This window comes from Mchenga conophoros, linkage group LG22 (assembly GCF_057382185.1).
Source record: "Mchenga conophoros isolate Kocher_MC1m ecotype Shallow Benthic linkage group LG22, M_conophoros_male_GT1.1, whole genome shotgun sequence".
Lineage (NCBI taxonomy): Eukaryota > Metazoa > Chordata > Actinopteri > Cichliformes > Cichlidae > Mchenga > Mchenga conophoros.
Window position 1 is genome coordinate 33,057,062 of NC_140546.1, and position 10,100 is coordinate 33,067,161.

Sequence of the window (10,100 nt, forward strand, 5' to 3'; positions counted from 1 at the left end):
AACAGTGCAGTTCCGGAGGCCGACCATGCGAATGGCAGCAGCAGTGGGGCTGCACTGGCAGCGGCGGGAATGCAAGCCTGGAGGCCGGCCACGCCGTAGGCAGTGGCGTGGAAACAGTTCCGGGGGCCGACCGTGCGGATGGCAACGGCGAGGAAACAGTTCTGGGGGCCGACCGTGCGGACGGCAACTGTGAGGAAGCAGTTCTGGGGTCCGATCGTGTGGACGGCAACAGCGGCGGGAATGCAAGCCTGGAGGCCGGCCACGCGGAAGGCAATGGCGGCAACAGAAGTCCGGAGGGTGGCCATGGTGGCGATGATGCCCAACAAGCGGCCTGGCAGATGACCGACGATGTGGAGGTGGTATAAGGGGACCCGAAGGCTCCGTGGCACCTGCAGCACCAGGCGAAGCGGAGGTTGGACCAGACAAGGCAGAGGCTGAAGCCGAAGCTGGGCCAGGCGACGCTGAAGCGAATGCGGAGGCTGAATCAGGCGAGGCTGAAGCCGGACCAGGTGAAGACGAAGCTGATGCAGAGGCCACTGCAGGTGATGCGGGAGCCGGACCAGACGAGGATGAAGACACGGAGGCTGGACCAGACGAGGATGAAGCAGTGGCTGGACCAGACGACTCTGAAGTGGATGCGGAGGCTGCACCAAGCGAGGCTGAAGCGGATGCGGAGGCTGGACCAGGCGAGGCTGAAGCGGATGCGGAGGCTGGACCAGGTGAAGCAGATGAAGCTAAAGCAGACGCTGGACCAGGCGAAGCAGATGAAGCTAAAGCAGACGCTGGACCAGGCGAAGCTGAAGCTGAAGCAGACGCTGGACCAGGCGAAGCTGAAGCTGAGGCAGAGGCTGGACCAGGCGAAGCTGAGCCAGAGGCTGGACCAGGCGACGTTGATGATGCTAATGAAGAGACTGCTGCAGGCAACGCTGATGATGCTGAAGCTGGACCAGGCGTGGGTGATGCTGAAGCTGGACCAGGCGAGGATGAAGCCGGAGCCGGACCAGGCGTGGAAGCTGGAGACGAAGGCACTGCAGCAGGCAGCGGCATGGATGAAACTGCGTCTGCAAGCAAGGATGAGGCTGCTGGTGGAGCAGCTGGTGGCTGGATGGGCTCCTCGGGCCCTCCAGCTGACGATGCAAAAGGCTGGACGGGCTCCTCGGGCCCTCCAGCGAGAACAGTCTCAGGACCAGTGGGCACAGGGGCCCCTGGAACACACAGGACAAAACCAGCAGGTGCGGGGACCTCTGGCAGGAACAGATGGGAACCAGCAGGCACAAGGGCCTCTGGCAGGAACAGATCAGAACCAGCAGGCACACGGGCCTCTGGCAGGGACAGATCAGAACCAGCAGGCACACGGGCCTCTGGCAGGGACAGGACAGAACCAGCAGGCTCACGGGCCTCTGGCAGGGACAGGACAGGACCAGCAGGCGCACGGGCCTCTGGCAGGGGCAGAGCAGAACCCGCAGGCGCACGGGCCTCTGAAACATTTCCCAGTCTGCGTGATCAAAACAGTCCCGCGGCGCAGACTCCGATTGGTCCGTCCAACAGTGCACCGCCCTCCGGGTTGGAGCTTCCTGTTTCAGCTTCTGCCTGTAGGCGGGCAGGAGCAGGATGGAGCGGTGATCTGATTGGCCGAATGGGGCGCGGGGGAGGGCTTTGTACGCATCCCAGAAAGAGGTGTAGCAGTGGTCAAGTAGCCGGTCTCCACGAGTGTTAAAATGGATGTGTTGGTGGAGTTTGGGTGAGACTTTCTTCAGGTTTCCCTTATTAAAGTCCCCGGTCGTGATAAACGCTGCCTCTGGGTGTGCGGTTTCCTCGCTGCTGATCGCGCTGTACAGCTCCCTGAGTGCTCGGTCAGTGTCGGCTTGTAAATTCCCTTGGTAGCCAGAATGGCCGGCACTTAATCATCAGGTACTCCAGGTCCGGTGAGCAGAAGGATTTGACCGGGTGCACGTTCGCATAATCACACCAGCTGTTGTTGATCATGAAACATACACCACCGCCTCTGCTTTTCCCAGTAAAATCCTGTGACCTGTCCGTGCGATGCACGGAGAACCCCGGTAGTTGTATTGCGGAGTCCGGTACCTTGTCCGATAGCCAGGTTTCTGTGAGGCAGATCACGCAGCAGTCCCGCATCTCTCGCTGGAATGAGATCCGTGCCCGAAGCTCGCACAGCTTGTTCTCCAGAGACTGCACATTAGCCAGTAATAAACTGGTCTGTTAGTGCGCCGTCTCAGTCGAACCAGAATGCCAGATCTTCTCCCTCTGTGTCGGCGTTTGCGGCCTCCAGGGCCAGAGAACAAAGGCGTCTCAGGTGAGATGAATGGGGGGTCTACAAACGGAGCGTCCGTGTTGCAAAACTTGAACTCTGGAAAGTTATAAGAAAGACCGTCTTTTAAGTCCAGTAAGGTTTGTCGGTCGTACACAAGGAGACATGTGCTACTCCCGAAAAAATCAAGGAAAAGTAAAATTAAACACAGAAAAAAGCTGTTGCTTGTGGGGAGCTCGCGACGAGGCTGCCATACTCGGTGCCATGCATATGAGAGCATGAGGGCGGGAATGGATGTTTGTATATGTGTGTGCCTGTATGTCTGTGTCTATATGTCAGGTTGGGTATCAGATGCCACCTCTCTGGGGACATCTCAGGCCCTCCAAGGTTTGGAGGCCTATCTCCCCCCACCACCACTTCCCCTGCCAGTGGCGGACTCCCTCAGACATCGGTGCGTTGGTGGTTCTTTGTGTCTGGGGATGGGCATCCAAGTACACAACGGCTCACTCCTTGGCGGCCGCTTATCGGGGCCTGGAGCCTGGGGCTCGCTCGGGCCACTTCGGAGGTGGGGTGCCCACGGCCTCTTGGCCTGGGGCTCGGTCACTCAGGCACGGCTGGCTGCCAGCGGAGCTCACGGGCACGTCACTGCAACCCCCCCCCCCTGGCTTCTGCTCCGCGGCTGCTGAGTGAGCCCTCATCTGGGACTCTCCTCAGCTCTTTCTGGGACAGTGGCGCGGCTGCCCCTCTGTTGGTCTTCCTTGGTCTCTTGTGTTCTGGGGGCCTCTGGATGTCTGGAGTTTTGATCTCCTCCATACCTGCTTCATGCCCCGGAGGACGGGGCTGTGGCCCCCCCACAGCCTCTAGCAGATCATTACATGAAGGAACCTTTTAAAAAAAAACAAGCGCGTCCATGCTCACAGGTGTACACACTGGTGATCACACCCACAAAAAAAAAAGAATTCAATATCCCCGTGCTGGGCAAACAGGTTTTGCAGCTGTTTGAGCTAAGATTTTCAAGTTATTCACATAATGAAAACCTATACTTTTTTTCGGGCGAGTTCCCCATTCGAATGCATGTAATAGTCAGAAACGCACTGTCTTGACGAAATAAAGCCTTTTAGCTCAAACAGCTGCAAAGCCTGTTTGCCCAGCACGGGGATATTGAAGTCTATAAGATAAAGCCATAAATATGTGTGTCTGAGTCTTCTATCAAAAGTTACAGCTATTTATATGAAGTTGTACAAAAACGCTTTCTTTCGTCAACACAGTGCGTTTCTTACGATTACATGCATTCGAATGGGGAACTCGCCTGAAACAAAGTATAGGTTTTCATTACGTGTGTCATGTCATGTCAGAGATGAAGCGTGGAACTCACATTTCTCTGCCTTGACGTACAATCTGTTTTCGAGCAGCCGCTGTAGCACGCTCCTCACATGGATGTGATGTTCCTCGAGCGTTCTGGAAAAAACCAGGATATCATCCAGGTACACAAAAACAAACACGTTCAGGAAATCCCGTAACACGTTATTGACCAGGGCCTGAAAAACCGCCGGGGCGTTGGTTAACCCAAACGGCATCACTACATATTCGAAGTGCCCTAATGGAGTATTGAAGGCGGTCTTCCATTCGTCACCCTCTCGTATGCGAACCAGGTGATAGGCGTTCCGCAGGTCCAGCTTGGTGAAGACTGTGGCTTCCTGGAGTGAGTCGAAAACAGAATTGATTAGCGGGAGGGGATATTTATTCTTAACAGTGATGTCGTTTAAACCCCCGTAATCGATGCACGGTCGGAGCGACCCGTCCTTCTTTCCCACAAAGAAAAAACCCGCAGCGACGGGGGAGGATGACGGCCTGATTCTTCCTGCTGCTAGCGACTCTTGGATGTAATTCACCATAGTTTCTCTTTCGGGACGAGACAGGTTGTACAATCTGCTAGAGGGCAGCGAAGCTCCCGGGAGTAAATCAATGGCGCAGTCATATGGTCAGTGAGGTGGTAGTGAGAGCGCCTCGTCTTTACTGAACACCTGCCGTAAATCGTGATATTCGGGGGGAACGGAAGAGAGGTCTAGTGCTTGTGGCGGGACTGGAATCCGTTCCGCTGAGGCGGGGGGAACGGCTGACCCCAAGCAGTTCGCCAGACAAAACAAACTCCAGCTAGCGATTCTCTTTCCGGCCCAATCAATGTGAGGATTATGCCTCTGTAGCCAGGGGTAACCTAAGATAAGTGGGGTGTCAGGGGAGGGGAAAGTGAAAAAGGACAGCTGCTCCTTGTGGTTTCCTGATGTGACTAACTGTACTGGCGCGGTTTGGTGGGTGATAAAAGCAAACACCTGATTATTCAACGTAGACGCAGGGATGGGCGGTTCGAGCAGAGTAAGAGATACCTCTAACCTCTTAGCCAGTTTCTCATCCATGAGGTTCTGTTCCGCCCCGGAGTCCACCAGCGCGGGGCATGTAAAAGTCTGGTTATTAGTCACGATGGTAACGGACAGTAACAATCGGGGTCTAGTTGTGCTTAAAGTGCCGCCCACCCGTATCCCCGGACTTACCGGTGGGCCGGTTCGTTTGGGCGGACCGGGCAAACAGCGATGCGATGACCGGGCCTCCCGCAGTACAGGCAGTCCCCAGCCCGAAATCGGCGTTCCCTCTCCTCCGGAGAAAGCCGAGAGCATCCGATTTGCATGGGTTCGGGCGGAGGAGGCGATGGAGAACGCGCACATGCAGCCGTGGGTGGGGATGAAGAAACACGAATCCCGGGGCGCAATACGGAGCCCATAGGCTTAAGCCGCCGCTCGGCATCCCTCTCCCGCAGGCGTCTATCGATCCTGCGGGGGAGGGAAGCCAATTCTTCAAAGGATTTCGTTTCCTCGTGGAACGCTAGTTGGTCTTTCATCTGGTCGTTTAGCGAACGTAAAAAGACCCCACGGAGGGCCGAATCGGGCCAACCCACGGCCAACCCCTGGTACGAAACTCGACTATGTACTCAGCAATACTGCGCCGCCCCTGACGGAGCCCCAGCAATTTCTGTGCGGCGTCGTCCTCCGAGACTTGAGGGGAGAACGTCGCCTTGAACTCCTCCAGAAAATAGTCGTAATCGCAACCACGAATGGGGTGAGAGGTTAAATAAGCCTCAGCACATGCTAAAGCTCGTCCCCGTAACAACCCCACAAAGTGGGAAATTTTAGCAGCATTCGTGGGGAAGGCATGCGGCGTAAGGCTGAAGAATAAGGAGCACTGGAAAAGGAACCCCCCACAGAGGTCTAACTCCCCGTGGAAGGGCTCCAGCGGCGGAGGTGAAACGTTGCGGTGTACGGGGTCGGGCTGCTTGGCTCGCAGCTGATCCTGAGTGTCACTAAGCTCCTGGTAACGGTCTTGGAGTGATTGGAGCTGCTGATCGTGGCGACCGAGAATAGCGCCCTGTTTGTTAATGGCGGAGCGGAGTGGGTCTGCTGGGTCCATACTGGCCAGTCCGTACTGTCATGAACCAAAGTTCAGCGCACAAGCTGGACCCAGAAGCAGAGCCAACACACACAGGAGTATGAGAAAATAAACTTTATTTTAACTGAAGGTGTCCCGGGAGGGTAGAAGGAAAACACGCGTGAAACTAGAGAAACCAAGGGACCGGGAGATGAGTCGCGCAGCAACGCCGAAAACGGGACTGTGGGAGGCTGCAACAAAAAAAGGAAAAGAATTATTGGGGCGCAGGGAAATAGCAGCATACGTGGGGGAAGAGTATGAGTCTTACAATGACTGGGGCCGTGGGAGCCGGAGGGAGGGGTGAGGGTCCGCGGGGGAGCTCCAGGAAAGTCGAGGTGGCGAGTACTGAAGGCGATCCAAATTCCAGACGGGTGGGTGGACAGGCAGGTGGCTCAAAAAACACGCCGAGTTGTTATCTGAGTGCACAGGACAGAATAAGCGCTAGTTCAGACAGATGAGTTTTCACAATCGCTTTCCCGCAGGTGTACGTTACCGCTGTGAGATGACTACGGACTGGCGTGGAGCAGCAGGCTGGGCTGGATCAAATGGTCCACCTGATGATCGCCTGGGATGGGGTGCAGGTGTGGAGTTAACAGCCACGCCCGTGGGCGTGGGCATCCCATCAGCACCTCAGACGCCGGGCCGCGGACCATGACAACGTGAATAACTTGAAAATCTTAGCTCAAACAGCTGCAAAACCTGTTTGCCCAGCACGGGGACATTGAAGTCTATAAGATAAAGCCATAAATATTTGTGTCTGAGTCTTCTATCAAAAGTTACAGCTATTTATATGAAGTTGTACAAAAAAGCTTTATTTCGTCAAGACAGTGCGTTTCTCACTGTTACAAGCATTTGAATGGGGAACTCGCCCGAAACAAAGTATATGTCATGAATCGCTGTGCGGCAGGCAGGAGTTGGACCCAAAAGGCAAGCACTCAGGCACGAAGTTTAAACACAAACAACTCGGCTTTATTCGCTGGCAGGAGAAAGTCAAACAAAGCAAACTAAACTGGAAACTCACAAACTAAACCCACAGAGAGACACAGGGAGATCCACACAGCATGAGGGACAACGCGACACTGACTCAGAGAAACACAGGGTTTAAATACACTGGGAAGTAACGAGGGGAATGAGACACAAAAGGAGGGCAGAGCTGGGAGAAATCAGGACTGACGAGACAAGCAAAGCAGGACACATTCACATAAGACACGGACCATCAAAGTAAAACAGGAAGTATCATACAGAGACGCAAACTTGACACAGTGGAGACAGCAACTAAGAAACACAGAGACATAAACCATAAGGCAGAGGACTCTAAGAACCGAGAGACACAGAGGGGAACTCAAACATGCAGACACAGACTACACTGTCAGGAGTTGACATGAGTTCAAACACAGATAAGAGAAATGAGACAACTGCAGACCGACTCAGAGAGTAATTAGAAAACGTGCGCACGGGTGAATGTCTCTAAGAAGACACACACACTGAGCGCAGGCTTGGTTCTTTATTTATAGTGAAAGTAAGTTACATAGTACTTCCTCTTTTAACTGTAAAGGGAGAGGTCAGGCATTATCTCAGCTTATCTGACCTTGCACACATACACTGAAAATAACAATGCAGAAGTATATCATGCTTATCTGACATCACACACTGAGGTAAGGAATGCATTATGTTCTCTTTAACAATAAGCTGTCATGGATCGCTGTGTGGCAGGCAGGAGGAGGACCCAAAATGCAAAACTCACAGACACGGGGATGAACTCAAAAATTACAGCTTTAATGCTGGAGAGGCAGAACGTAGGAAATACAAAACTAAACTGGGAAAACTAAATACAAAGCTCGCCAAGAAACACAGGGAGGAACACACACAACATGAGGGAGAACGCGACGCCGAACAGAGGAAGACGCAGACAGAAATACACAGAGGGTTAACGAGGAAAGTGGGAACACACGGGGAACACAGGTGACACAGATAACCATAACGAGACAGGGCGGGGTGAACATAACACTGACGGGTACAGGCACAGAGGTTCAGACAGGAGGAGAGAGAGCACGGGGAAAACACAGACATAACAGGCTGGGGAAACATGAAACAACCACAAAGGGAGACGAGGGCTCATAAATACATAGAGGGCACACAGGGGGGAGAGAGAGCGCGGGGAGAACTTAGACATAAAGGGCAGGGGAAACATGGAATAAAACATAAGGAGAGACGAGGGCTCACAGATACACAGAGGGGCACACAGGGGGTAAAAGCCATGAAGGGAAAACACTTAGGGAACAACACAACAGGGCAACTCAGAAAACATGGTCTAAATAAGGAACGAATATACAAAAATACATGGAAACTAAGAATACTGGGCCAACACGGCCCAGGACCATGACATAAGCTTGGTTATGTGAAAATATATGAACACACAAAATATAAGGCATACTTCGTTAGAATATAAGGCACACTTGATTATATTGTATTATAGAGATTTGGTTATAATGTATAATGTAGAAAATCTCTTAACATTTCCCTCCTGATGTTAATATATTTCACAGGTTTATATCAATGCATAGTCACTTGTTAAATCACATTTTCAACTTGCATGTCATTCAGTGAAGTATTTAAACAACAGCTCCTAATAAGAATAGAAATTCTCCACTCTTTCCTCCATGTTTAGCATATCATACTGGCGAAAGGGATCCTCAACATTTCTCTGGATCAAGACATAATTTCCTAAAGTATGGTTAAACATATTCATCACCATGCGTCTCAGACAAGGGATAATGCAAGCAGCAAAAATGCAAAATAGTAACATCATACTGCAGAGGGCCAACAGTCCTTTAATCAGCAAAGATTTCCAGGAGCCGTTCAGCAACCAGTCCCACCAGCCTTGCTCATCGGTTACGTAGTCCTGTTGCTGAGCGTCTCTCAGTTGTTTCAGAACATTCAAAGCATTTGTCATGTTTAATGAGTGTATGTTGTCAGGTATGTAAGTGCAACATGTCTTGTTAAACAATATGCAGAGACCTCCTTTCTCTGCAAGAATAATGTCTAAAGCTACTCGGTGTTGCATGACAGTGATGCGGATTGCATCAATTTCTTCATTCTGTGATTTGTCAATGCGGGTGGAAGCATTCAAAAACAGTCCAAAACGATAGTCTAAAGTCTCTATTCGTAGTGCGTGCTTTCCTACTCCTGTCCAGGGAAACAGAGCGTGGACTACCTTCTCGCCGGTGCTCCAGAGTTTGAAGTTCTCTGGAACGTCAGTTCCAAGGATTGAATCATGAGGCTTGATTTCTACATCGCGCTTAACTCTGGTCTTGTTGTGCACTGTTATCTTAAAAGTGTGATCTGAAATGAAGATAGGTGCACAGCATCCTGACCAATTGGGTGGCAGCATAAAGTATGCACGCTGTCCGCACAGCCATGCCATACCTTGTACCCAATAAGTACCATTTACCTGTCGATGTAGTTTGACTGTCCCGTATGGTACTGTTCCATAGGTTGTGTTGCAGTTGCTGGTCTGGCCCAGGGGGTGGCGTCCTTGCTCTGCTGCTTGGTAGAAGCACAGAGGATGCTGCTTCTCTGTAGGGGTCATAAAAACAGGGAAAGGGACAGAAGCATTTCTGTTTTTTACTGTCATATCTACCCAGAATTTGTCGTCACAGGTTCCATCCTTCAGGCCTTTTGCCCATGGGAGTGAAGCTCCAATTCTGATTGCATAATGTTGTCTTCCAATGCTGGCGAAACTTGCTGCACATTCACTTTGCCAGTGACTGTTCGTCATGCGACCATATATGGTGGGGTAGACTGAAGTACTAGGCATGTGAGAACAGACATAACAGTCTTTTTCTTCTATTGTATTGTATAGGTATCGGTACCAGGCATTGTTCATCCAAGGGTGAATGTGATCTTGGGTCATTTCGGTCAGATGGGAATTGTCATGGGTCCACCTCTTGAGACGGGGAATAGTTGGTGCTGTTCTGTGGGCTCTTCCAGGTATCAGCCAGAAGAGCATCATCACTAAGATGACGGCCATCAGACAGATCAGGCGGCACATGAACCGTTTCCGTTCAAAGTGACAAGCACTTAAGCATAACAGCTTTGGGGCTGGGGCTGGTGGCTCTTCTTCTCCTAGATTCATTGGGCTGGTTTCCTCTATTTCAGGCGTCCCCGGTGTTGTCATTGGTTCTTCTCTTTGGTGGGATGGGTCACTCTTTATTATGTGTTTGTTCTTCAGGGCGACCAGGCACACCCGGGCTCCAGGTGAGTAGACCACTGGCGAGAAGGTAAAAGGCGGGATATACCCAATCAGCCTTTCCCTCCACCAGGGGACACCAAAGAGTCGGGGGAACCGGCGTCT